We start from the raw sequence: 21,878 nt of genomic DNA on the forward strand, positions 1-21,878 counted from the left end.
ATCTTTTATACTTTTTCCTCTCTGCTACTGACATATTCTAAAATGACGAATATTAATTAAGTAATTCAATATTCATGCGCACTAAACATTTCACTGATAATATGTTTTAATCATAACAAAACTCACAATCTCCTTTCTATGGTCTCAAAATACTGGTGACTGCTTATAGGCCAAGGCTGTTCTGATTAGCTCCCTCCTTGTTTATACGGATCTGGGACCTACTGTCTCCTAGTCTATTCATACTCAACTAACCCATTATTCTATCTTGCTAGAGAAGAAAATGGTTTTCATCAGTTGTAATTTATACATATTCCTGTAATAACACTTATACCTTTTAGATGATACAATATTAAACAATAATAACTGTTGCTTCAGACACACACCGCCTACTTTAGATAGAGGGAAGGCCTCATCTCTAGGCCTGAAGCCATTCGACACATGTTGTCCTCTGCAATTTACAACCAATATATATCCTGAATCATTTCTATGTACTCTTAATTGCAATGAAAATAATGAAAGACATAAGCATGCATATATTTGTGACTTGCTGAAGGAATAAGTACGGTCACATATTCCGGCGTTATCAGTTCCATCCTCATGAAATTTGAGGGGTCATAACAAAAAAAAGTTCTTATCTCTGAAGAAAGTTCCTATCTCTCATAGATTGCATCATCCGATTTCTCCTTAATCCATTGGAAAATCTTCTTGAAGCATTTCATTAATATATAGAAAATCAAAAACATCATCATGACAAAAAATATTAATCTTCCCATTGCGTGCATAATGCCGCTAAACCCATTTTCAACCCATGCAAACTAGGGGTGTGCACCGGACACTTTTCGTGTTTTGTGTTTTGGTTTTGGATCTGGATCTTTCTTCGTGTTTTGGATCTGGATTGGTTTTGCCAAAACCACCCTTCCGTGTTTTGGGTTCTGGGTTTTGTGTTTTGGATCTGTATTTTTTTGAAAAAAGGCATAAAAACAGCTAAAATCACAGAATTTGTAGGTTTTTCTGCTCCTATGCTATTATTAACCTCAATAACCTTAATTTCCACTCATTTCCAGTCTATTCTGAACACCTCACACCTCACAATAGTGTTTTTATGTCCAAAAGGTTGCACCGAGGTAGCTGGATGACTATGCTAAGCGACACGAGTGGGCGGCACAAACACGTGACCCATCTAGGCATGATACTGCAGTGGCAGACAGGATGGCAGTTTGAAAAACTAGGCCCCAAACTGTACATAATGCAAAGAAAAAAAAGAGGTGCAAGATGGAATTGTCCTTGGGCCCTCCCACCCACCCTTATGTTGTATAAACAGGACATGCACACTTTAACAAACCAATCATTTCAGCGCCAGGGTCTGCCACACAACTGTGGCTGAAATTATTGGTTCGTTTTGGCCCCCACAAAACAAGCTGGCAATTAATCTGTCCCTGCACAAACTGGCTCCACGGAGGCAAGATGTCATCCTCATCCTCCTCATCCACCGATTCCTCACCCTCTTCAGTGTTGTGTACATCCTCATCCTTACAGAGTATTAACTCGTCCCCACTGGAATCCACCACCACAGGTCCCTCTGTACGTTCTGGAGGCTGGTCTCCCTGGAAGAGCTGATAATTCATTTTGATGAACATCATCTTCTCCACATTCTGTGGAAGCAACCTCCTATGCCTTTTGCTGACAAGGTTCCCGACTGCACTAAACACTCTTTCGGAGTACACACTGGAGCGGGGGCAACTCAGGTAAAATAGAGCCAGTATGTACAGGGGCCTCCAAATTGCCTCTTTTTCCTGCCAGTAAAGGTATGGACTGTCTGACATGCCTACTTGGATGCTGTCACCGATGTAATCCTCCACCATTCTGTCAATGGTGACAGTATCATATGCAGTGACAGTAGACATGTCAGAAATTGTTGCCAGGTCCTTCAGTCCGGACCAGATGTCCAAACTTGGTCCTGCCTGCCCTGCATCACCGCCAGTGGGTTGCTTAGGAAAGCTAAGTTTTTTCCTGGCAGCCCCAGTTGCGGGAGAAAATGAAGAAGGAGCTGTTGACGTGTCACGTTCCGCTTCAGCTGACAGTGTGTTCACCAGCAGGTCTTTGCACTTCTGCAGGCTTGTGTCGGCCAGAAAGAGAGACACCACATAGGCTTTAAACCTAGGATCGAGCACGGTGGCCAAAATGTAGTGGTCTGATTTCAACAGATTGACCACCCTGGAATCCTGGCAAAGCGAATGAAGGGCTTCATCCTTAGCTCCTCCTTCACTTTCTCCAGCAGCTTCTGCAAAAGCCTGATGAGGGGAATGACCTGACTCAAGCTGGCAGTGTCTGAACTGACTTCACGTGTGGCAAGTTCGAAGGGCTGGAGAACTTTGCACAACACGGAAATCATTCTCCACTGCGCTGGAGTCAGGTGCATACCCCCTCCTTTGCCTATGTCATAGGTTGATGTATAGGCTTGTATGGCCTTTTGCTGCTCCTCCATCCTCTGAAGCATATAGAGGGTTGAGTTCCACCGCGTCACAACCTCTTGCTTCAGGTGATGGCGGGGCAAGTTCAAGAGTGTTTGCTGGTGCTCCAGTCTTTGGCACGCAGTCGCTGAATGGCGAAAGTGGCCAGAAATTTTTCGGGCCACCCAAAGTGTCTCCTGCACGCCCCTGTCGCTTTTCAGAAAATTCTGCACCACCAAGTTTATTGTGTGAGCAAAACATGGGACGTGCTGGAATTTGCCCAGATGTAATGCCCGCACAATATTGGTGGCGTTGTCAGATATCACAAATCCCCAGGAGAGTCTAAGTGGGGTAAGCCACTGGGCGATGATTTCCCTCAGTTTCTCTAAGAGGTTGTCGGCGGTGTGCCTCTTACTGAAACCGGTGATACACAGCGTAGCCTGCCTTTGAACGATCTGGTGTTTCTGAGATGCTGCTACTGGTGACGCTGCTGCTGTTGCTGCGTAAGGTGATACATCTACCCAGTGGGCTGTCACAGTCATATAGTCCTTAGTCTGCCCTGTTCCACTTGTCCACATGTCCGTGGTTAAGTGGACATTGGGTACAACGGCATTTTTCAGGACACTGAGGACACTTTTTCAGACGTTTCTGTACAGTCTCTGTATCGCCTGCCTAGTAAAGTGGAATCTAGACGGCATTTGGAACCGGGGACACACTACCTCCATCAATTGTCTAAATCCCACTGCACTAATGGCGGATACTGGACGCACGTCTAACACCAACATAGCAGTCAAGGCCTCAGTTATACGTTTTGCTTCAGGATGACTGCTGTCGTACTTCATCCTCCTCGCTAAGGACTGTTGGAGGGTCAATTGTTTAGTAAAAGTAGTGGTGTTCCTACTTCCTCTCTGGGATAATGAATGACTCCCAGCAGCAGCAACAGCAGCAGCGGCAGCAGGAGGCGTAGCAATGCAGGATCCTCCGGAGGAATCCTGGATAGGAGAGTCAGTCATGCCAGTGACATGGCCTGCAGGACTACTTCCGATCCTGACTAAGGAGGAAATTGACGAGGAGGGAGTTGACGGTGTGGTTTGCAGGCGCTTGGATACAACAGGACAACAGGATTTAGGTGTCCCTGGACTGCTTATGGTCTTAGCCAAAGTTTCTGAACTTGACAGTAACTTATTATGAACACGCTGCAGGTGCCGTATAAGGGAGGATGTTCCTAGGTGGTTAACGTCCCTACCCCTACTTATTCCACCTTTACATATGGTACATATGGCAAGACAGTTGTTGTCCGGATTTGGATAGAAATATTGCCAGACCAAAGAGGTGGAATGTTTGGTCTTCTGCCCAGGCATGACCATGATGGGCTTTTTCATCCCACGGACAACAACTATCTCCCCCAGAGCCTGATTTAAACAAACCACATCACCATCAGAATCCTCCTCGCCAACTTCCTCCTCAGCACCAGCTACACCAGTATCCTCATCCTGTTGTACTTCAACAGTGACATCTTCAATTTGCATATCAGCAAGTGGACTGTGGGTGCTCCTTTCAGCACTTGCAGGGGGTGTGCAAATGGTGGAAAGAGCCACCTCTTCCCGTCCAGTGCTGGGAAGGTCAGGCATCGCAACCACCACCACACTTGGACTCTCCTTGGGGATTTGTGATATCTTCTTAGAAAGCACAGTTCTTCGCTGTGCTTTTGCCAGCTTGACTCTTTTGATTTTTTAGTGGGAGGAGGGCTTCCATCGTCATGTGAAGCTGAACCACTAGTCATGAACATAGGGATCGACCTTAGCCGTTCCTTGCCACTCCGTGTCGTAAATGGCATATTGGCAAGTTTACGTTTCTCTTCAGATGATTTAAATGTTTTTTTCAAGGTCATTTTCCTGAACTTTGTCATTTGGGATTGTATGTGCCCTCTACTATGACATTGGGCATCGGCCTTGGCAGACGACGTTGATGGCATGTTATCGTCTATGTCATGACTAGTGGCAGCAGCTTCAGCACTAGGAGGAAGTGGTTCTTGATCTTTCTCTATTTTATTTTTATCGGAGAAAGTTTGGTCCTCCATTTATGTTATATCGATTTGATATATACGTGCGGCTAAACACAGAAAATATTTTTTTATTTTTGCTGGAGAGTAGTGCACTTTGTGGGTTACACCACCCTTTAAGAAATGAGCCAGCCGGCTCTTTACTTATGGGACACAGGCGCACGCTTGTCGCTGCTCCTTGGTTGATGCACGTGCGGCTACTGCGCACACAATTCACAAACACAGAAAATATTTTGTTATTTGGTTTGGAGTGTACTTTGGGGGTTACAGCACCCTTTAACGGTCAAGCCAGCTGGCCCTTTACTTATGGCACAGGCGAACGCTTGGCACTACTTTGTTGATGCACGTGCGGCTACTTCCCACACAATTCACAAACACAGAAAATATTTTGTTATTTGGTTTGGAGTGTACTTTGGGGGTTACAGCACCCTTTAACGGTCAAGCCAGCCAGCCCTTTACTTATGACACAGGCGCACGCTTGGCACTACTTTGTTGATGCACGTGCGGCTACTGCGCACACAATTCACAAACACAGAAAATATTTTGTTATTTGGACTGGAGTGTAGTTTGGGGGTTACAGCACCCTTTAACGGTTAAGCCAGCCGGCCCTTTACTTATGACACAGGCGCACGCTTGGCACTACTTTGTTGATGCACGTGCGGCTACTGCGCACACAATTCACAAACACAGAAAAAATATTTTGTTATTTGGTTTGGAGTATACTTCGGGGGTTACAGCACCCTTTAACGGTCAAGCCAGCCGGCCCTTTACTTATGACACAGGCGCACGCTTGGCACTACTTTGTTGATGCACGTGCGGCTACTGCGCACACAATTCACAAACACAGAAAAAATATTTTGTTATTTGGTTTGGAGTGTCCTTTGGGGGTTACAGCACCCTTTAACGGTCAAGCCAGCCGGCCCTTTACTTATGACACAGGCGCACGCTTGGCACTACTTTGTTGATGCACGTGCGGCTACTGCCCACACAATTCACAAACACAGAAAATATTTTGTTATTTGGTTTGGACTGGAGTGTACTTTGGGGGTTACAGCACCCTTTAACGGTCAAGCCAGCCGGCCCTTTTCTTATGACACAGGCGCACGCTTGGCACTACTTTGTTGATGCACGTGCGGCTACTGCGCACACAATTCACAAACACTGAAAAAATATTATTTTTTTAGCACTTGGGGGGAGCACCCCTGATGGACAGAGCACCCCCTGGACAACACTACAGCTCCCCTTTAGGACTGGGACACTGCACAGGACTTTGGAGTGGACATAGCCCCTATGGAGAACTGACTGCACAACACAGTCCAGCCAGCCCCTATGGACTTTGAAGTAGTGGACACAGCCCCTATTAACAACAGCAGCACAGCACAACACAGCCAGCCCCTATGGACTTTGAAGTAGTGGACACAGCCCCTATGGACAACAGCAGCACAGCGCAGCACAGCACAGCACAACACTACTCTGCACTACACTACACTACACAGCCCAGCCAGCCCTAACTCCCACCCTCCCTCTTCACTGTCCACAGCCGAGTGAGAAAATGTCGCCGACGCGGGAACCTTATATAGGATCCAAAACCCGCGAGACCCGGAAGGCGGGATGATGACGTTTTGCCTTGAATTCAGATCTGAGTCAGGCGGGAAAAGTCGAGCCTGACTCGGATCTGCCTCGGATCGGGGGGGGGCTCGGGGGGGGTTCGGATTTCAGAAATCCGAACCCGCTCACCCCTAATGCAAACCACGTGCTGGGGTTCAATCAGGTGAACCAACTGTCAGGAATCACACCCTCATGTTTATTCAGCAAATTCATTTTTAACCTGAGTAATTTCATTTAACCTTTATTTTATTTATTCTGCATCAGGAGAATTTGTGAAGTATGTACAACACTTTAACTCATATACTGTTTGTAATGTGACACAATATACAAAGTTACAGCTGTAAGGCAGTGTGTGCTGCATTTTAATTCAATGTTTTATTGCTTGAAACTCTCTTACCACAATATCTGCAATATTGTTTATAAATTCCCTATGTACCAAATGTTATTATGTTACCAAATCCTAAACCAACCTTATAACTTTGGGACAGTGTAAAGAGGTGCTTGTACTTTTCCATATACCATTTGTATTTCTATTTACCATTCTTACACAGTAATTATTTCATATGTTTCTTTTAGATTTTTCTGTTGTGTTACCTTTGCATCAAGTAGCAATGTTCTTATAAGACCCTTTTCAAAAGAATTCACCGGTAACCATCTATAAGCCTTATGCCCACACATATAATATAACCCCTGTGGTAGTGTCATGGTTTATTAGACAATGTGTTAGAAAAGCATTATAAGGAACATTACAACGGGCACCCTTTTCATCCACGCTTTCTTCTTGCTTGTTCCATTCTGCGATATGATGACTGTATGTGTTATTGTACCCCAACATTCCTTCTGTTATTACACAGTTTATTAATGCACTCACATATAATAATTTTTTATTAGATTTTGTGTATTTAATAATTTATAAAAGATCCCCAAACAAGTTTAATTCTGTAAGATCCTCCTTGTAAGATTGTGTTACAAACACTGGTTCCCAAATAAATACCTTCAACTCCTGTACCATTTTGTTAATAGACATGATGTTGTCCTGATCATACCTTGGATACCTTGTTCATTTTAAACGTAGGGAACCTGTGACATTATAAGGTTCAAGTATGTGAGTTCCACATAGTGAGTGAAGTGTTGTTTGATTTGAGTGCAATGAAATAGACATTAACCCAACATTCCCTGAATGACATTGTGACTACATACCCAACAATCAGCTTTATTGTTCTTTCTATCAGCTCATAAGTGTTAAGGGAAGAAGTGTCAGTTTGTATAGAGGTGCTGTCTTTGCACCATTGCATACCCCTTTTCTGAATTTAAACCACAGTATTTACATATACACCTTGGAATTGTGGGACAACCCTTCACACCTTTGCCTTACAGTAATGGCTCTTTTTTTCCCGATACTTCATCAGATGTTTCTTGTACCTAGTACCAGTATGAGACCTTATTTACCTGTATTTTGTTACTTTAATGTATTTCTTTTTCAAACATTTTCATTATTTTTTCCCTTGGTCTTCTGACCATCCTCTGATGCGTACCTATACCTGGGAGTATCAGTAGTAAAATGAGTGTGTGCGTCTTTTATGACTCTTAATGTGATTAAAACCATATCACTTATGACCATGAGTTTTAAAATAGGAGTGGAGTCTACCAATATGACCCCGGCAGTACCCCTAGGATAACTCTCCACACCGTCCTCATCAGTCAACAGTCCTTGTCAGGTCCTATTCACTATAAAAAATAAAAAATGTAAAAATGCAAAAAAAATAACTTTCCCAATCAATGGATACACAGAGACTTGATCACCAATAGCCATCTTTCTTTTTCTTTGTTCACAACCCGCAGAACACTACTAATAATGTCCCCGATTCTGTGAACCTTATCTTGGCCTGAACTGTGACTTTGATCAGGCCCATCATCAAATAAGTTTATTAGATTTAAATCACAGTCAATGTCTTTATCTGCGTCTTCTCTGGCTTTAACTGACCTCACCGCCGGGTCGGCAACCTTCTTGCAGTGAGATTTTGTGAATCCAATTGTCCTTTTCAGCCACATCGAGGTTGTTAGCAGAACCTGGAACGACCCTTGCCAGCGATCTATGAGACAACCAGAACATAAGAAATTTCTCACCATTACATAGTCTCCAGACTGGACTCCATGACAAGGTTCTTCTGGGAGTCTCTTCATAAGCTTTCCTTGCTTTTCTTGCTTTTCTTCAGATGCTGTGAGAATTGTATAACATAGTCCGTAGTTAAATCATATAACAGTGACAAGTCCGTTACAGGGCTTACAATAAGGATAGGCAGTTTTCCAAAAAAAAGAAAAAAATAGCTCATAAGGCACAGGTTAAGTGATCGCTTTGGAGTGGTGTGGATGCTATACAAAACTAGAGGTAAAAGTCCACAGTCATCTCATGGTAGTCTCCATACCCACCTTATCTAACTTGTACTCAATGTTAGTGTTTACACATTCAATTTTGCTTTTTTTTATAAACCCATATATTGACATATTGCTTATAATACCTTCCCTGTAAAATGTGTACCTCTGTCACCTTCAACAACACATGGGATACGATATTATATCTGGAAACATAAATAACTGCACAATTTCTTAGCTGTGAATGATGCCACACATGATGTAGGATTTTCTGTGACAACATCCGGAAACTGTGAAGTCCTCACAAACAATAAATGGTTAGATAAATGCAAGGTATCCAGGACACATTGAACCTGCTAATGATAGTGAGATTAGTTGCAGGAAGGACACGGACATCAGTAATAATCATCAACTGTATCAGCTGAATCAGATCTTACAGTTCACTTCTGGGGAACAGTCATAAACAAATAGTTGATCAAAATAAACAGGCATAAATATAATAGTAAGCTTAGACATTTAAGTTAGCTTCAGAGACAATAGTCAGTGAGATACAAATCTTGGTAGTATTGATTAAAATAAGCAAGCATAGAGAAAGCAATAAGCTTAAGCGTTACATCAACATTGTCATCACTAAAGACAGGAGTCTCTGGGCTTCAAATCTTGAAAAAAACAAAAACAAAAAAACAAAAGGGGGTCAGTTGGGTCAGCTGTGAGAGCCGGGGGCGCTGCCGGTGCTGTTGGCTGACTGCCACCTTGTTCCACCTCTTAGCCTCCTGTTGCCATATTGCCAGACATTGCAAATACCTAACCCTATTCTTCACCAACTTAGACAAAATAATTGTTGCTTCAAAGCCTACAAAACAGATTGGTTAAATGTGCCAGCCATGGGGAAATGACCAGAGGTCCATCCGGTCATCTCACTTCACCCTGCAACAAACCTCACACACTCATCTCCGTACCGGTCTTTCATAACTGCATACATACTTGTCATTCCTAATCACATATGCTTTTGTTTTATTATTATTCCTAGATCCCGCATTACGCTACCCTCATTCCCCATCCTCTGTTGCATTTCTTTAATATATATATTTTTTAAATTACTACCCTGGTAACTCTTGGCAACTCACTCGATGCCATATTAAAAAAATGTCTTTCTATCGCTCTGCTGCAAAAATAAAACTGCATTTTTTTTCTCTCAAATAGCTAATCTCTATGACCTTCAAACGGGAACATTCTTCCAGCTCCTCAAATAAGCTTTTACACTTGCAATGAGAAACTTAATTCTTTCTTAAGTACAAGTTTTGTTAGTGGGATACCTTTACGATTTCATGGTAAACTACCCTGGTTTCAGATTTCTGTTTCACCAAACCAATTCCTTCTCACCTTTATTCAAACAACCATTACCATCCAGGTGCATCACGCGCCATTCTCCCCATACTCTGTAGCTTATCAAGCTACAATCAACCTCTTCACCCTCAAATCACTTGCGCTTACCTTCTATATATCACTTACATTAACGACCTTCAATCCCATACAAGTACTGAGATAATGTTGCATTTTAAAAATCAAATGAGATTAACTGTTTCTTTCACTTTAAAATTGTGACACGTCTGTCAAAATGAAAACCCAAAAAAACCTACCCTAATCGTGTTTCCTGTCCTTCGTTATCAGGCCAAACACATCTCAGGTACGATCTGACCTTGTTAACAGATTCAGTACTTCAATTACCTTGTGCTCCCCTTTATTAGGGTTCAGGACACCTTTTGCATCACTTGTAACTACACAAGTCTATTTATATACCTGTCTTCGTTATCAGGTATCTGTAAATTTATATCTAACCACGTGGATTTCTCTCTTTATTTACAATATTACCCCACAATTCACATAACCAGATTCATGCCTCTCTATTCCACTTCTTATACAAGGCATACTACAGGGGAAAATGGGAAAAGCTAGCTCACCAAATGCCTCCCGTCCTAACCCCTTGCTGACATTTAATTTTTATAACCACAAAACCAACCACCAAAAAAACACAACAATACTGCCCCTAATATCTGGGAAAAAATGACTAAAATACAATTTAAAATTTCTGGAAACGAATGAAATGAAACAACAATTCTAATGAACTGCTTCCATCGGAACCCAAGTCCAAAAACCGAATCAAATGACAAATCACTCTCTAACAACACTATTGGATCAAAATCCTCAAACCTCAATTCCTCAATTTCCAAAAAAAAAAAAAAACAACATTGCATATGTCAGAAAATATTAGGAAAAACTCATCTATGGTAATCAAATCCTTTACTAACTCTAACACAGCAACATATGCACAATTAAGACACATCAGGGGTCCCTATCATTGAAAGAGAAAGACAGAAGAATGAGGAAAGATAAAAGACAGTATGCACAACTTTTTTTTTTTTTAAGAAAATGAGTTATAGATCACACACACAAGTTGTATACACTGCTGTCTACGGTTTTATAGTGTCTCTTTTTTTTTTTGACTCAAGACCCTAATCTAACCCCAACTCCAAGCGGAAGCCATAAGCGATACTCGGGTGGGCTTCTTTCCAGAACCTGCTGCCGTGAAGGTCAGCCAATTACCCAAACATATGTCATTCAACCAATCATACGTCACTCTTTCGTACAGAGCAGGGAAGGAAGAAAAATGAAGAAGGAGAAAAACAAAAAACTGGTTTGCGCAAAAAAATAAAAATTTCTCAGAGTGAGCAGAAAAAGAAAATAGAAGGTATCAATAAAACTTCTTAAAAAAACATCAATCTACCAATAATTTCAGAAATAGATATCTCAACTAACAAAAATGCCAAGAAAATCACTCAACTTGCAAATTTAAAAATCCTCTCTATTCTACACTCAACATATTTCAGTGCACGGGGAAGGAGAAAAAACCCCTCAGCAAATACCATTTACTTTCTCTATCTATTGGGCACACTGCCCGAACAAGAAAAGGAGGGGAGAATCCCTCCTCCTAACACCATTTCTCCAAAATACCAAACATTCTTATACAAACTACACAATGGAGAAAAACCTTATTTTAAGAAACAAATCCTACCAAAACAAAACAAATCCAAAACAGTCAATACAGCACAATTTAACTTAACCACCATATCAAAGACTGAAGGAGAGAGAAAAACAAAACTGCACGCTTAAAAATAAAAATTATCTAATGAGCAAAATATCTCACTGCCATGCACTCTCTCTCAATCTCCGATACAGGGGGCGTCAACAGGTGTATCTCGCTGGGGCCTCCAAGATTGATAACGCGAGGTGTTTTGGATATTGTTTATAAACCTTACTTTTTATAAGAAGAAATGGAATAATTCACACCAATACCAACTCTAAAATAAATGACAATGTTTTACTTAAAAAGCAAATCAATTATACATGTATTACTGACAAAGCAGACTTACAACATAAAAAAACATTAGTTCAGCAACAGTAACAAAATGATTATGTGCAATGCCTGGCATAGACTCCCAAGGTGACAGTCAGCCCATGTTTATACTTACAGCCCAGCGCCCCGCGACTCTCACGAGCTACGATCTCTCCTGCTCAACCCGACTGACAGACCCTTCCCCTTTTTGATCAATCTTTTATACTTTTTCCTCTCTGCTACTGACATATTCTAAAATGGCGAATATTAATTAATTAATTCAATATTCATGCGCACTAAACATTTCACTAATTATATATTTTAATCATAACAAAACTCACAATCTCCTTTCTATGGTCTCAAAATACTGGTGACTGCTTATAGGCCAAGGCTATCCTGATTAACTCCCTTCTTGTTTATACGGATCTGGGACCTACTGTCTCCTAGTCTGTTCATACTCAACTAACCCATTATTCTGTCTTGCTAGAGAAGAAAATGGTTTTCATCAGTTGTAATTTATACATATTCCTGTAATAACATTTATACCTTTTAGATGATACAATATTAAACAATAATAACTGTTGCTTCAGACACACACCTGCCTACTTTAGATAGAGGGAAGGCCTCATCTCTAGGCGTGAAGCCATTTGACACATGTTGTCCTCTGCAACTTACAACTAATATATATCCTGAATCATTTCTATGTACTCTTAATTGCAATGAAAATAATGAAAGACATAAGCATGCATATATTTGTGAATTGCTGAAGGAATATGTACGGTCACATATTCCGGCGTTAAGGGGGCACAGTAAGGATGGCCATCGATCATTGATGATTAGAAACCAGTAATGTTCATCACTCGATGGCCGATAGTTTTACCATCAATAGCGGATAATCAGCTAGTTTCCTACCATTGATGGTAGCCATGGGTCTGCCAGCCGATGGTTTTCATTTTACACTGGAGGTAGGAACTTTGGTGGAAGGAACGATTGATGGTATGACATTACATAGTTTCATGCCATCAATGGTTCCTCTCTTGTTTTCCATCGATGATCACACTTCTCTAAGAGTATTCTCCTTCACTCACCACTTGGTGATCAATTATGCCATAATGTCATTATCAATCTTGCAACCAATGAGGCTGAGTTACTTTCATAGGTGCATTTTTGGTCTAGAGAAAAATGGCTGCTGCTTGTACAACTCAGTCAGTAATAAAGAGACACTGTAAGGTGGAAGTTAATTCACTTGACAGTGTTCTGCTGAAGACTTTGGAAACTGCCCTCAGCAGAATAAACAAGCCTGGAGATCTACTTAAATGCCCCAAGCAAATACTTTATTGATAGAGCAATATTCCTGCTTACTAGAAGCTATACTTTCTACGTCTGGCTGTCTGTGTCAGTGTGTATGTATGTTTCCCATGTTTGTTTATGGCATGGTGGAGGTTTGGGATGTATCTTTCATTTGTACAAGGTTTTGCAATTTCCAATGGAATCCCTGTTCCAGGGAAATAATTGGGACCAAAGGCATAGTGTGAAGCATTGGAATCCAGTGCAAATGCATGCTACGGTGCCTCCTCCACCTTCTCCCAGAGGGGAGAAATAGCATATGCAGAGCCGGCCCTAGGCATAGGCATTCTAAGCAAATGTCTAGGGCAACTAGAATGCCTAAGGGAATTCCAGGGCTCTGAAGATGCCCCTCCCCTCTCCGCTGCCCCCCCTTCACGACGCTACTTTCCCCCTCTTTAGTTACTGCCGTGATCGGAGCTCAGCTCCGATCGGGCAGTGCAGCAGTCAGGTGGTCACTGACTAACTGTGAGCTATGTCAGAATGAGCTACTGCACGGAAGCTCATTCTGACTACAGTAGGAGTCAAGATGGCCGTGGGAGGGCATGCTGTGCATGCCCAGCCGTGGCCACTCCTCCAGTGGACCTTTGCGGAGCCGAGCCGTGAGGTCAGTCGCGGCTCTGCTTCCAGATTAGCCGCCGGCCTGTCGCCCGCCACTGCCACCCGCCACTGCCCAATGCTCAGCCCCCAGCCGTCAACAGCAGCATCAGCTGCTTAGGCAGGTAGGCACTGTGGGCAGAAAGGGAGGCTGCACTTGCATTTAACTTATATGAGCTGTGTCATGTATATATATATATATGTGTGTGTATATATATATATATATATATATATATATGTATATATATAATATATATATATAGAAATAACATATCTATAATCTATATATATAATATACACATACACATATTACATATATATATATGTCTATATATAATATACACATATATACATATATATATATATACATATATATATACACACATATATACATTTATTGAGATATATATATATAAATATATATCTAAATAAATGTATATATGTATATATATATATATATATATATATACAAATGCGTATATATATATATATATATATATCTATCAAGATATATATATATATATATTTCCAATGAGCCTGGCACTCCCAATGACACACTCCGTGTAGCCGCCGCCGGTGCCCTCATGTGGATAAATGATACAATATAGCACGGTGCGGCACTCTGGGCATAGTAGAAAACACACAACTCTCGGCTGGTTCGATCAACATTTCAGTTCTAGTAGAACTTTTATCAAGATAAAACTGAAACGTTGATATATATATATATTCTCAAGATAGATTATATATTATTATTATATATATATACGCACATACACATTACTTGAAATCTAAGGAGTGCCGCCCATGCCGTATATATATATATGTTATATAAGTGTGTATATATATATATATATATATATATATATATACAAACACACATGATGCTTTTTATCGCACCTTTCACCGTTGGTATCCACGTATAAACACTTAGGTCCCCATTTATCAATGATGGTAAGCACAAGCACAATTTTTTGCTTAGTGGGAATGTGATACAAACGAAATATTTACTGGTATTTACCAATACTTACCCCTCCAGCGAGGTCCCGTGAAGTCCTCCTCCTCGGCGAGGTCCTCCGCCGGACTGCTGGCAGCCTAACGCTGCCATTGACTGGGCTCCGGTGTGTGTCCGTCTTTGCATGTGCATAATACGGGGACCTGGTATTGCCTGGAAGGTTTCGCTGAAGCCAGAAAAGATAGCGAGAGCGATACTTGACAAACAGCGGTAATCTTTGAGCACCATTATCATATGCAAGATTTTATCACTCGTTCAATGATAAAACACGTTGATAAATGAGGACCTATGTATGTTGGCAAATGTTTACATAACTAGATGCTGGATGGCTTCTGTCATGCCCTTGTTCTCAGAATGGGTGGCCCTAGTTAACTGAACTCTCGGTCATGAGAGATTTTTCTATGAAAGCTGAAATTGTCTCTCGAAATTTGAAAAAATATTTTGAAGATGACAGATGTCGCCATGTGCTTTGCAATCTGGTCACTCTACATGACTTTAGAGTCTTTTTTTGTCTGTGAGCATACAAGCATTATTAACTAAGCCATGATGTATTGCACAATTACTGTCTGGGTTTACATAAAGATATGTAATATATCTGTGTCAGCATTATATTCTCCTCAACCGTGAATTATCCTTGCTCTATCAGGTACGTGCGGTCAGGGTAGAGCCTGCCCTGTCATACTCCCTCCCCTATCATACTCCCTGTCAAACTCCTGAGTTTTGATATAAAAACTGTGTTTTTATACATGTGTGCCTCCCCAGCCATTGACCTCACTGCACATCACTGAGCTCTACAGACTGTATCATAGCATGGGAATCGGTATGAAATACCGCCGGCTGCATGGCCGGCGGTTCGATTCCCGGCAGCGGTAGCCCAACATCAGCAGAGTTCCGAGCAGCGGAAGCCCGACAGCACTGGAAATCCCGATCGTGGATAGGTAAGTATTGTCTAACCTAACCTAACCCCCTAACCCTCCTTAGGGTTGCCTAACCCTAACCTCCCCCCCAAGTGCCTAACCCTAATCCCCCCTCTATGTGCCTAACCCTAACCACCCCCTTCCCCGCTGCCTAAACCTAAGTCCCCCGGGGGGGTGCCTAACCCTAAGTCCCCCCCAGGGTGCCTAACCCTAACCCTACCTCCCCCTAGCCTAACCCTAACCCTCCGGGGGGGTGCCTAACCCTAAGTCCCCCCCGGGAGCCCTAAACCTAACCCTCCCCCCCGCAGCTGTCCGCTCGTGGCGCCCGGCATCATCTACATCTAGATGCCCGGCATTTCACCCTTGCCGAGATATGACAGTCGGGAAGCCGGCTGCCGGTATTTAGGCAGTTGGCTTCCCGATTGCATACCATAGCATGTCCTTCTTTGTGTTCTTATTACATCATGTGCAATCATACTTCAAAAATAATGTTTCTGTATGTTTATTGAGTTTATATAAAAATAATCAATAAAAAAAAAATAAAACAATGGTGAACACCTAGAAGGGAAGAAATATAGAACATGATAGAAAACATACACAATGGACAGGGGGGTGGGTTAATGCACACAGTTAATGAATAATGAGTGAAGTAGACGGGAGCAGAGGGACTCAAACTGAAGATCGAGTAGAGGAGGAACAGCAGGATGTTATCACCCAATGGCGGGGGAGTTAGAGGAGGAGGAGGAGCTCCAAGCAGAGGTCATTGGTCACAGAATGTGAGCAGGGACTATACCTGCAGCAGGGACTATACCTGGAAACAGAGAAGCTGCATACTGCCCTGATATGGCATTAGATATAAGCTCTGAATTCGGGCGCCAGCTAGTGGCTCAGTCACTACTGCTCTGTTCCATCAGGAAAATGGCCCCCAGTGGTCTTATTAGTAGCTGCTAGGAGAAATAAAATTACTAATGCACGCCCTGCTCCACCCACACTGCACCACTGACTGGGACATTATAATGCCAGTTACTTATACTGAGCACTATCTCATGTTTGTGTGAATCCTGTCCTCATTAGTAAAATTACTACATTTCCCTTAGGGTTAATTAATCTAATGCTCTGTTCTAGCCATGGCAGTTTCGGAATGTCTGTGAATTGATAGAATTTATCCTAAGTATGTGCCATGCAGCCAAAACATAGTTTCACATTTTAAAGGTGTGTTTTACCCATTCATTATCATTCATTAATCTCTTATCTGTCCACATGTCCTAGTGTATGGAAAAATATGATCATTGGAATGCAGTGATAAGAACATTGGAATGGTGACCTTTTGACGTGTCCAATCTTGTGATTATGGGGTCTATTTACTGAGCAGTGTTAGGAGACAGAGTGAAAAGTGATAAGGTGCCAGCCAATCAGCTCCCAATTGTCATTTTTCAAACACAGCCTGTGAGATGGCAGTTAGGAGCTGATTGGCTGGCACCTTATCACTTTTCACTCTTCACTTTTCACTTCTCCTAACACTGCTTAGTAAATAGACCCCTATGTTAGTTAAAGCATGTCTGCATGTGTCTGTAGCATGGTCATTAGCGGTGGGATGCATCAATTTTCACATGAAAATTGCGAGACATCCCATCCTCTTTCACCTGCATACCGGCATGTGTGATCGCCAGTATGCCGGTACACTTTCCTTTAGGTTCTTCCGATTAGAACTGTCCCTTGCAAAGAGAGGACTTCGGGTGTCCTATTCTGTATGCGTTGCCATCGGCAGGGGACAAAGATGGATCCTTTGGAACCCTCTTGTGGGCTTCTTACGAAAAGTTCATAGACTTCTATAGGCAACGCAATCAATAGACAGCGCTGCCTATTGTGCAGAAGCTCCAGAATGTTTTGCTTCTATAGCACACAAACACAAATATAGAAGTAATTTAACCTACAGTACCTGTATTTTTGTGGACTGTAGAAAGCAAATGGAGTAATTGTTGGAAACTCACACAAACATTAAGCAGCGGTTCTGAATATGTATATAATGCCATGGTCGGATTTTAACCATACTTGCCTACTTTTGAAAATGCATTTCAGGGAGGTTGTGAAAGCAACACCTATGAGTGTGGCGATACAGTGGGCATGTACTACTACATCTGAGAGGCGTGTCATAAACCTGACTTACATTCAAATGTAAACGAGCCGCAAAGCAGTTAGTAAGATCTATTTGTTGATGAAAACACACTGATATTTTGAAGGACTTGCTCATATATTGTGTTTTACAAGGGGTTCCATCAGTGGCGTAACTAGGGTATTTGGAGCCCAGGGCAAGTAAAAAAATGGAACCTCCCTTAAGTAGGTGCGTGTGCCGAAAAAGTGGTTGTGGTCATATGCCAGAAGGGGCGTGGTCACTGGAAAATGGGGCGTGACAACATGATGCACCACCATTTCTCGTCACTCTGGGAACATTCCTTTACCATTCCATATGCACCTTAATGCCCCAAGTAGTAGTGCCCCTCTTGCAATGCCCACTGTAGTAGTGCCCCTTATGCAATGTCCCCAGTAGCAGTGCCCTTTATGCAGTTACCCCTGTAGTAGTGCCCCTATACAGTGCCCCCAGTAGTGCACCCTCATACAGTGCCCCCAGTAATGCACCCTTATACAGTGCCCCCAGTAGTGCCATTTATACAGTGCCCCCAGTAGTGCCCCTTATACAGTGCCCCCAGTAGTACCACTTATACAGTGCCCCCAGTAATGCCCCTTATACAGTGCCGCTAATAGTGGTCCACCTATGCAGTGCTCCCAGTAGTTCCCCTTATACAGTGCCCCCAGTTGTGGTCCCCCCTTTTACAATGCTCCTAGTAGTGCCCCTTATACAGTGCCCCCAGTAGTAGTCCCCCCTATGCAGTGCCCCCAGTAGTGGTCCTCCTTATGCAGTGCCCCTTAAATAGTGCCCCCAGTAGTAATCTCCCCTATGCAGTGCCCCCCCCAGCAGTGCCAGACAGAGACACAAATAAAAAATAAAATAAAACACTTACCTGAATCCCCGCTCGTGCGCCCGCAGCCGTTCGCTCCTCAGTTTTCCCAGGCCGGGCATCCTGCACTATGGGAGAGATGTCATGACGTATCTCTCATCACCCACTGTGGGAGCCGGAAGATGGAGCACATGAGTGAGCTCCGGCTCCGGCAGTGGGCGCAGTGCAGCAATCAGAGTCTTTCTTACTCTCATTGGCTGCCAAAACAAACACACTGCCGCTGGGTAGTACGAGTGTACTAGTCAGTGGCAGTGTTTGGTACACTGAGCAGTGTCCTGGACCACGGCCGGTGGCGCCCCCCCCCGCGCTGCTGGTCCGATGGTGCTCGACCCGCCCTAGATGCGCCACTGGGTTCCATATAAGTGGCCAAGAGAAACCTTATATGAAAATGCATGTAGCCATAGGGATCACTGTGCCTTATAACCAATGCAGGGAAATGGCACTGATTATACATTTGAATGTAAATATCTCTAATTTATTTTTTCCCCCCAAGTATATAACAGCTACATAATGGGGTTAAGGTGCAATCAGGGAGATTGCTAGACTCTTCAGGGAATCAGGGAGATTGCTGCTATTTCAAGGAGTCTCCCTGACAATCAGGGAGAGTTGACAAGTATGATTTTAACTTAAGGCTCCATCGATGCTACGCTTCAATGCTAACCACTGAGTCACCGTAGTTCCTAAAATTGTGCAGTTTTCAACATGTTAACACATTCAAATTTTCAGAACATTTATAAGAAAACCATAGCAAAGTCTTCATGTAATACAGGGTATAGCTTGTCTCTGCAAGAGTAGCTTATTAAATACACTCAGCGGTACATAGCTATGTGTATATCCAAGCTGTTTGTTACCTAAGATGTTACAGCATACTTTTCCTTTGTCCCCTCCAACAGTAATATAGAGGACATACAATAGGCACTTTCATGTCAATGTAAGCGGCTTTAATCACTGGCAGTGTGTATGTCAAGGGCTGAAAGTGGAAAACGCTGCTTGGCAAGGTTGAGAGGCCATGAGAATGTGGTGAGTTACATTCATGAAAATGACTGGCTTTGCTATTTTAGTGTGTCTTAACATTTTTTAAATTGTAATTTTCCTGTTCTGTTATGTGTAAAGGTGACCGCTGGGCGGTGGGTCCTCAGCAGTTTCCACTCGACAGCTAATCAGCTTGATTCATATGTGGGCATATTGCTTTGTCTGCTCTTCCGCAGTTCCGGAACTACAGGCTTCCTATCCTATGTATAATAAAGAACCAATTGACTTTAATTTTTTTTTCCCTTTTAAAATAAAGCAGCCATTTCATCAATTTACAAAAGGTGGAAATTGTATCAGCTTCTCAGATCTATTTTGAGCACTACAAGTCTTTTAGACCGTTATCCGCACAGAGAGCAAGTCAAGTATTGGTGCCCAACCTGATATTTTTTAAGTGGATCCTTTCGGGTTATAGTTCCATTGTTAGGGGACACCAAATAAGTAGTTCACAATAGAAAACAGAGCCGTAACTAGACTTTTTTGTGCCCTGTGCCAGAAAGAGCATTGGCGCCCCCCTCATTTTTCAAAGAGACATAATGCACCCAAAAAAGGGCCATGGCTTCATGGGGAAGGGCCAGGGAATAGATAGGAGAGGCCAGGAGATGCTGGGGATGAAATAAGAGGAAGCTACAAGCAAGAATGATAATAAACAGAAATTTGACAGACCCAAACAGCACCCCCTGCCCTGTGGTGCCCTGTGCGATGGCACCGGCCGCACTACCCTAGCTACTGCCCTGATAGAAAATAATACATTGTTGACACCTAGAGGACTGGATGGCAAATTTTAGTACCCTGGGTATTGACACCTGACTGACACCTGAATGTGGGTGGATGAGGTTCCAAAATTTAGTATATAATGTGGAGTACACACTTGGAACGACTTACCGATTTTGGTAAGCATACACACTTACCAATTGGTTGACATTATGTCTGGCCATAGGCACCAGCTGTGATGTCCCTGTCACTGGTTCCTGTGGCCAGCTAATGGGTCGGACGGACGTGTGTACACATGAGCAGACGCGAACAATGTATATTCCAGATATATCGCATCTTCCATCCTGCATTAACCAAAGCAACCAATTAGAAACAAGCTTAGATGGCTGCGGTGTCATTTAGTAAATCACAGAAAATGTCTGTTTATAGCAGGATCCTTTGGTAATTGGCCATATCAGTAATCTTATGGTCACACAGAATAACAGCGCAAACCGAGACATTAGCGCCATATTTTCTGCGTACTGGATCGCAGATGTAGGCGGATACACGCCCAAAAATGGTCACGTTTTTTCCCGCCGCTCCTTGTTACTTCCCACAAAAAAGGGCCTTTCTGTCAATCACTTGCAAATAAACCCTAACTACAAAAGTAGTCACATGTGATCGCAAGTCAATCGCCACGTGTGTGCATTATAGCTATAATCGCCCAACCGCGTAAATATTGCGTACATACATTATTTGAATCAGGCCGTGTGTTTTTAGATGAATGTCTCTTCTCTACTTGTACTATTTAAAGTGACCACTTGGTGGCGACCATCAATTAAGTTTGAGAGAAAAAAAATGTTTTGAAATCTTTTGGATAAATTAAACAAAGCAACTTTTACCGTCAAAGATCACATAGCGCTCCTTCACCTGCTCCCCTCCGTAATATTAATGTCCTACACAATATGCGAACATGAAAAAAAATAGGTATCATCTGTTAGAGGTTTTAAGAAATTTTTATTTGTTTCATTTTTGCAGAAAAGCATTTAATTATCATAAGAACATTTACACATATATTTGTACGTGGATTATATAGTGCACTTGAAGACCTTCTCATATCTGATAGAATTCTATGTTGGCATCTATCAAGATAATAAAGCCTTATATTAACTAAACCTGGGGGCTACACTTTTGCTAAGCCCGGCAGCTTTCTCCAGTATAAGCTAAATTGAGAGGAATTAATATGATCTCTATCTATGGTATTAATAGAAAAAAACCCCAGTCATATGCAAGGTAATTTCATAATTGAGTTTAACCCTTTAAGCAAGAATGAAATCTTGTATATATATAAAAAAAATAAACTGACATTTTCTTGCTGACAT

Source organism: Taudactylus pleione, unplaced genomic scaffold (genome assembly GCF_031769625.1).
Source record: "Taudactylus pleione unplaced genomic scaffold, aTauple2 ptg000303l, whole genome shotgun sequence".
Taxonomy (NCBI): Eukaryota; Metazoa; Chordata; class Amphibia; order Anura; family Myobatrachidae; genus Taudactylus; species Taudactylus pleione.